The sequence below is a fragment of the Gracilinanus agilis genome, chromosome X, assembly GCF_016433145.1.
Source record: "Gracilinanus agilis isolate LMUSP501 chromosome X, AgileGrace, whole genome shotgun sequence".
Classification (NCBI taxonomy): Eukaryota; Metazoa; Chordata; class Mammalia; order Didelphimorphia; family Didelphidae; genus Gracilinanus; species Gracilinanus agilis.
Genome location: NC_058136.1, coordinates 45,228,207 through 45,234,897, shown reverse-complemented (window position 1 = coordinate 45,234,897; position 6,691 = coordinate 45,228,207).

The window sequence follows — 6,691 nt, the reverse complement described above, 5'->3', positions numbered from 1 at the left end:
AATTAGGTCTTAATCAAAGATACATGTAAAACCCAGTGGAATTGTGTGTTGGCTAAGGGGGGTTAGGGGAGTTTGGGGAGAGGGAAAGAACATGAAGTATGTAACTATGGGAAATTATTCAAAATAAAAGTATAACAAAAATAAGTAAATAATGTGTCAACCAATCATTTCAGTTCTCACCTACCATGTGGTCAGGAATATCCAGGAATTTTGATATTCTTAAAGGTCCAAGTAGTGAGTCACCTTGTCCTTGGAGCCCCTCGAGTTTCCAAGGGAACTCTAGGTACATATTCCTTTAGGATGGCTTCTACAGGCTCATTCATTCAGCCTTGGTATACTTGTAAAACCAGACAGTAAGAATCAGTGTGAATTTTTTAAAAGTTCATCATATTATATATAACAATAAAATGCTGATTTAAAAACCCCTTAAACTTTAAAAAGGAGGTAGCTTTTTTTCCTTTTTTAAATTTTGAATATTTTTCCATGGTTACATGATTCATGACCCCCTCCCCACTTTTTCCTCCCCCATCCCGAATCTGACAAGCAGTTCCACTGGGTTATACATGTATTATTGTTCAAAATATATTTTCATGTTATTCATATCTGAAGTAGAGTGATAAAAATGAGTTTAAACATGTTGGGGGATTAAAAATATTATAGTGCATATTCTTTCTTATATGCATTTCTCTATAAATCTTAGGATTGATTTATTTGACTAAAGTTAAAAATAAGTTATTACTGCCACCAGCAGGATATTTTAAGTATTTTCTTTCTGAGCAGAATATAGATAGAGGAAAGGGTTTGGACTAAAATTTTATTTATACTATTGTGCTCAAAGGAATAAAGAACTGGAGGAATTCCATGTGAACTGGAATGACCTCCAGGAACTGATGCAGAGTGAAAGGAACAGAACCAGGAGAACATTGTACACAGAGACTGATACACTGTGGTACAATCCAACATAACAGACTTCTCTACTAGCAGCAATGCAAGGATCCAGAGCAAGGCTGAGGGACTTATGAGAAAGAAAACCAGCCACATTCAGAGGAAGAACTGTGGGAGGAGAAACAGAGGAAAAGCAACTGCTTGAACACATGGGCTGTTGGGGATATTATTGGGGATGTAGACACTAAACGATAACTCTAGTCCAGCTATCAATAATATGGAATTAGGTCTTGATTAATGATACCTATAAAACCCAGTGGAATTGTGTGTTGGCTAAGGGGGTGGGGGTAAGGGGAATTGGGGGAGAGGGAAAGAACTTGAAACATGTAACTAGGAGAAAATAGTCAAAGTAAAAAAATTTTCAAAAAAAATTTATTTTATTTTTTTGGATTTGTTTTTTATTTTTAATTTTTTTTTCCATGATTCATGTCTCCCTCCCCTCACCCCTTCCCCCTCCTGGAGTTGACAAGCAGTTCCACTGGGTTATACATATATATTATCACTTGACCCCATTTCCATATTATTCATTTTTGTAAAAGAATATTCCTTTAATACCCAAACCCCAAATCACACACCCAAATGAACAAGTGATAAAGCATGTTTTCTTCTGCATTTCTACTCCCACAGTTCTTTCTCTGGATATAGATAGCATTCTTTCTCATAAGTCCCACAGATTTGTCTTGGATCATTGCATTGCTATTTTGGACTAAAATTTTAAATGAAATCTGAAATTGATTAAGGAGTTCCTAAGCTCCCTTAATGCTAGCATATAACCTCTAGTCTCCACCCCAAATATTGTCACTTTTCTCTGGAACTTGGTAAGATATGTGTAATAACAGACTCAATTTGGGATGCTGTATAATTTATCTAATCGGTGAAAGCAGAGTAAATCTTCCTTCAGTGTTTGTCTCCTGGCTTTTCTTTTTTGCTATCACAGAATAATTTTAGTATTATTTTCTTTAACCAGCCCTGGTATTTCATTTGTTTTGAGAGCATCTAATGAGGATTTCCATCTTTCAATGCAGATTGGCATATGAGCTGCCTGGGACACTGAGAGAAGTAAGTAGGTTACCCTGTGGTCATGCAGCCAAGATGTGTCAGGCAGGACTTGACCTCAGGTCTTTCTGACTCCAAGGCCAGCCCCACATTATGTATGCCATGCAATTTAGCTTATACCCACTTAAACATAAGAAGAACCATTATAACTGTGGGAAATTATGATCTCGTTCATCTCTAGACCTAGGTTGTTTTCTGCCTTTGTTAGTTTTATTCTACATTCTTAGTAAATGCACCTTCCCAAAGTGCTCAAGTCAGTCAGCAGAAAAGCAGGTTTTTGTAAAGTCATGAGACAGGGATGACAGTATCTCATGGTGAGTGAGTTTTCTGGAATGTATCTGAAAACTTTTAATCAGCTGTAAACTTCAAAAGGTATAAGAAGAGAATTTGATAGGTGAGTGGAAATAAATATTGACTTGGGGTTTATTGAAAAAGTTTTACCATTCTAATTGGTGGTTCATGTGGTGAAAATTTTTCTTTTCTATGATTTTTCATAGCCATCCTGCAAAGGTCAGTTTTGAACTGCCCCGTATCATCTTGTTGACAATTTCAGATAGCATCAAATTGTGTTGGTTACATCTTGTCACACTGTAGGAACAGACGTTCCCTACTGCATGAACATTTTGTCTTCATTATTATTCCATAGTCCCCGAAAGCAGAAAAACCTTTTAGGGAATACAATTGTGGTTTCTTTGATTTGACAGTCTCCTCAAGTAGTATCCATTTGTTTTAAAAATTAAAGCAGAGGAAACATAATTTTCGTTAGGAGTATGTAAAAAACTGTGCCTAGACAATTTGGAACTATGCCCAAAGGGCATTAAAAGACTGCCTGCCCTTTGATCCAGCCATACCACTGCTGGGTTTATACTACAAAGAAATAATAAGGAAAAAGACTTGTACAAAAAATATAGCCGTGCTTTTTGTGGTGGCAAAAAATCAGAAAATGAGGGAATGTCCTTCAATTGGGGAATGGCTGAACAAATTGTGGTATCTGATGGTGATGGAATATTATTGTGCTAAAAAGAATAATGAACTAGAGGAATTCCATGTGAACTGGAACAACCTCCAGGAATGGATGCAGAGCGAAAGGAGCAGAACCAGGAGAACATTGTACACAGAGACTGATACACTGTGGTAAAATCAAATGTAATGGACTTCTATACTAGCAGCAATGCAATGATCCAGGACAATTCTGAGGGATTTGTGAGAGAGAACACTATCCACATCCAGAGAAAGAAGGGTGGGAATAGAAACACAGAAGAAAAATATATGTTTGATCACATTGGTCGATGGGGATATGATTGGGGATATAGACTATAAACAATCACCCTAGTGCAAATATCAATAATATAGGTCTTAATGACACATGTAAAAGCCAGTGGAATTGCTCGTTGTCTACAGGAGTGGGGTGGGAGGAGGGGAGGGAAAGAACATGAATCATGTAACCATGGAAAAATATTCTAAATTAATCAATTAAATAAATGAACTTAAGAAAAAACTATGCCTAGAATCATTGATTAAAAGGTTTCTGGATTTAAAATTTCTAGTGATCATATTAAATGAGGATACTTTTCTCATGATAGTGTTAGTCATTTTCAGGAGAAAAATAATTTTAAAATGAGATTTGATTGGTTTCTCTTACCTATTTTAATTGCTACTTTTCAAAACATATGCCTTTTCAAATGAATGGTAATTCATCATTTACATCAGGGAGAGTGAAAAGAGATAACCCTTACATAAGACTTCCTTACATAAATGTTCACAAAAGATTTAATAGAGAATATTCTTTATAGCTGCCTAGTGGTGGGAACTGGGAATTATTGTAGTTCTCCAAATATTCATTCAGATCACAGTGATAGTGTGGCAACTTCCTCTTTTAAGGTAATATAATTTACCCCATTTTACCTCTCTCTTCCCCTTTCTCTCAGTAAAATCCTCTTTTTTTACCCTTTATTTTGCATGGCATCCTAAATAGCTTTCTCCAACATCCTGTCTAGGTATACTTCTTCTAAGTACTGTGATAATGATACCATACCCAGCTAGGCTCTGAGACTCTGGGAACGATGTCTCTAGGAAAATGCACCACGAATGAGAATGTCCATCATGGGAATTTCCATCAAACCAAAGAACTTGGGGTCTTATATATACTTTAGGGACTATAACCAGTTACATCTGGGCCCTGGGAAAGAATTTGTAGCCTGAGGCTAGGGTATCTGAGAGAGGTCCAAATACATTAAGAGAAACCAAGAAACCAAAAAGAGTACTTAAGATGTCGGGTTAGGATTAGGGTTTATCACCTCTGATGAGAGGGCTTTGTATTTTTTGTTTGTACTTACATAGGAAGATCTATGTTCCAAGTCCTCCCTTTTGAAATGCACTGGTTGTGACACTAAGCAAATCATTCAACTTCTTAGTGCTGTAGATAACTCTCTAAGATTATAACTATTACAGAGAATAGCAATAATAATAATAATACTTGTATTGGCTAACATTTATGTAGTGCTTTAAGGTATGAAAAGCCTGCAGAGATGCCAACCTACAATGGTAGAAGGAATCTCCCTCACCCATGATTTCCATATTCCAGTGTAATCATTGTTCAAATTCTTATCCTTATCTCCTTTAACTTTCTTTCATACATTCCTGTTGTCTCTGACATTACCAAATGAAGGTGTTCTTGTTACCCAAGAGATTGGGATCAGGATCTCAAAGTGGGTTCAGATGGTTAACAGTGTTTCCTCATCAGTCCTCCAGTCCTATTCTGGATTATGTAACTAGTTACCTGCCTCATAGTGCAAAGTTAGATTTCTTTCTGCTAAATGACAATTTTTGTTAGAAATAAGAATTGTCAAACATTTGTAGTGCTTTCCATCTTATTGATTACACATTTCTGTAAACTAGTATGAAATTCATCAACCCAACTGACTGCTAAAAGGATGATTGCATCTTGAAAAAAAGAGAATAAATGGGCAAGGAAAATGATGAGAATCCAAATTGAGATGAAGCTGACCCCAAAAGCCCTTGTGTGTCAGCTTATAAAAAGGCAGAGAGCTAGTCCTGCTTAAAAGACTAAGGAGAAAATAAATTTTCATAAATTGATACCATAACATGTTCTGAGCTGACATCTGTAGTTATATTATGTCCATGTAACTTCACATCATCCTTCTTTGTATATATCTTTCTGTATTCAGTATATTTGATGTCACTCTAAAAAGCCTGATTCCTTCCTAAATGAAGGAAGCCCTGAGAGTATTACAAAATTTTTGGTAGAAACTGAAGTGTTCCAAAAGATACTACTGCTTTTCCTAGCTAAAAAAGGAGAATTTCCACCCACCCTCCAAATTCTCTCCCTCCCTCTTTCTTGAAAGAGGAATCAATTGAATACAGGTTATATATGTACAGTCATGCAAAACATATTTCCATATCAGTCATATTGTGAAAGAAACCACAGATAAAAAATAGTATGCTTCATTCTGCATTGACTCAATCATTTCTTTCCCTGAGGGTTGGTAGCATTTTTCATCCCAAGTCTTTCAGAATTGTCATGGATCACCATGTTGCTCATAATAGTTAAGTCATTCACAATTGATCATCATACAGTATTGCTTCAACAGGCATTTTTAGCACCTACTATGTGCCAGGCACTCTACCAAGTGCTAGAGATACAAATAAGGGTAAAAGACAACCCCTGTCCTCAAAGAATTTCCATTCTAATGGGAGAGGCAGAATATATAAATGAGAGATAATTTCAGAGGGAAAACAAGGGGATAGAAAAGGCCTCTTGCAGAAGATAGGATTTGAGTACATATTTGAAGGAAACCTGGAAAACCAAGAGGAGGAGATAGTAGATATACATGGAGAGACTAGGCTTATTATAGCCTCAGGACCTCCATCTCACTTGAGTTAAAGCTAAGCATGGGCTCTTTCTAGGTCTTTTAGAAGAATCAGAAAAACTCTTGCCCTAGAACCATCAGAAGTTTCTTCTGTCTTCTTCCTTCAGAGTCTTTGACCTTCTGTCTTACAAAAGACTCTTGGCCCCAAATACAAAGTTCTTTATGACAAAGTATCTCATCTAGTTAGTGCCTTTAAGCTGTCTTGTTTTTAGTTTCTTCTCAGCGAGATACTTGAGACACTTAGGCAGACATCTCACTCCAGCTTATGCTTTTTATTCTATATACTCCCTATTTTCAATTGTTGAATATTAAACTTTAAACCAGGTAATGGTTATTTGCCTACAATTTACTAAACATCCCGGACCTTCAAGGTCCACCCCCCCATTTTTCAAACCTTATGTCCCTTCCCTTCCTATGGATGAATGAGTGAGGAAAAGGGCATAGACACAAACTAAGGTGAGGGAGATGAAGATAAGAGGAGCAGGGAGAGATAAGGGGAAAGAAGAAAAGAAGAGATGAGAAAATAGAGGATAAAAAGAGGAAGAGAAGAGGGAGATGAGGATTTTAAGAGAGAGAAGACATAAGGAGAAAGAGGAGATAAATGTGAGGGAGAAGAGATGAATAGAGGAAAGAGATGAAGAAAAAGACAGAGTCAAACAAAATTAGAAAGGGAAAAAGAGGAACTGAGGCAAAGGAGGAGGAGAAACATGAGAAGGAAGAGGAAATGAGAAAGAAGAAGAGATGAGGAAGTTAAGGAAATGAAGAATAGGAGGAGAGTAAGATAAGGAGTAAGAGATAAG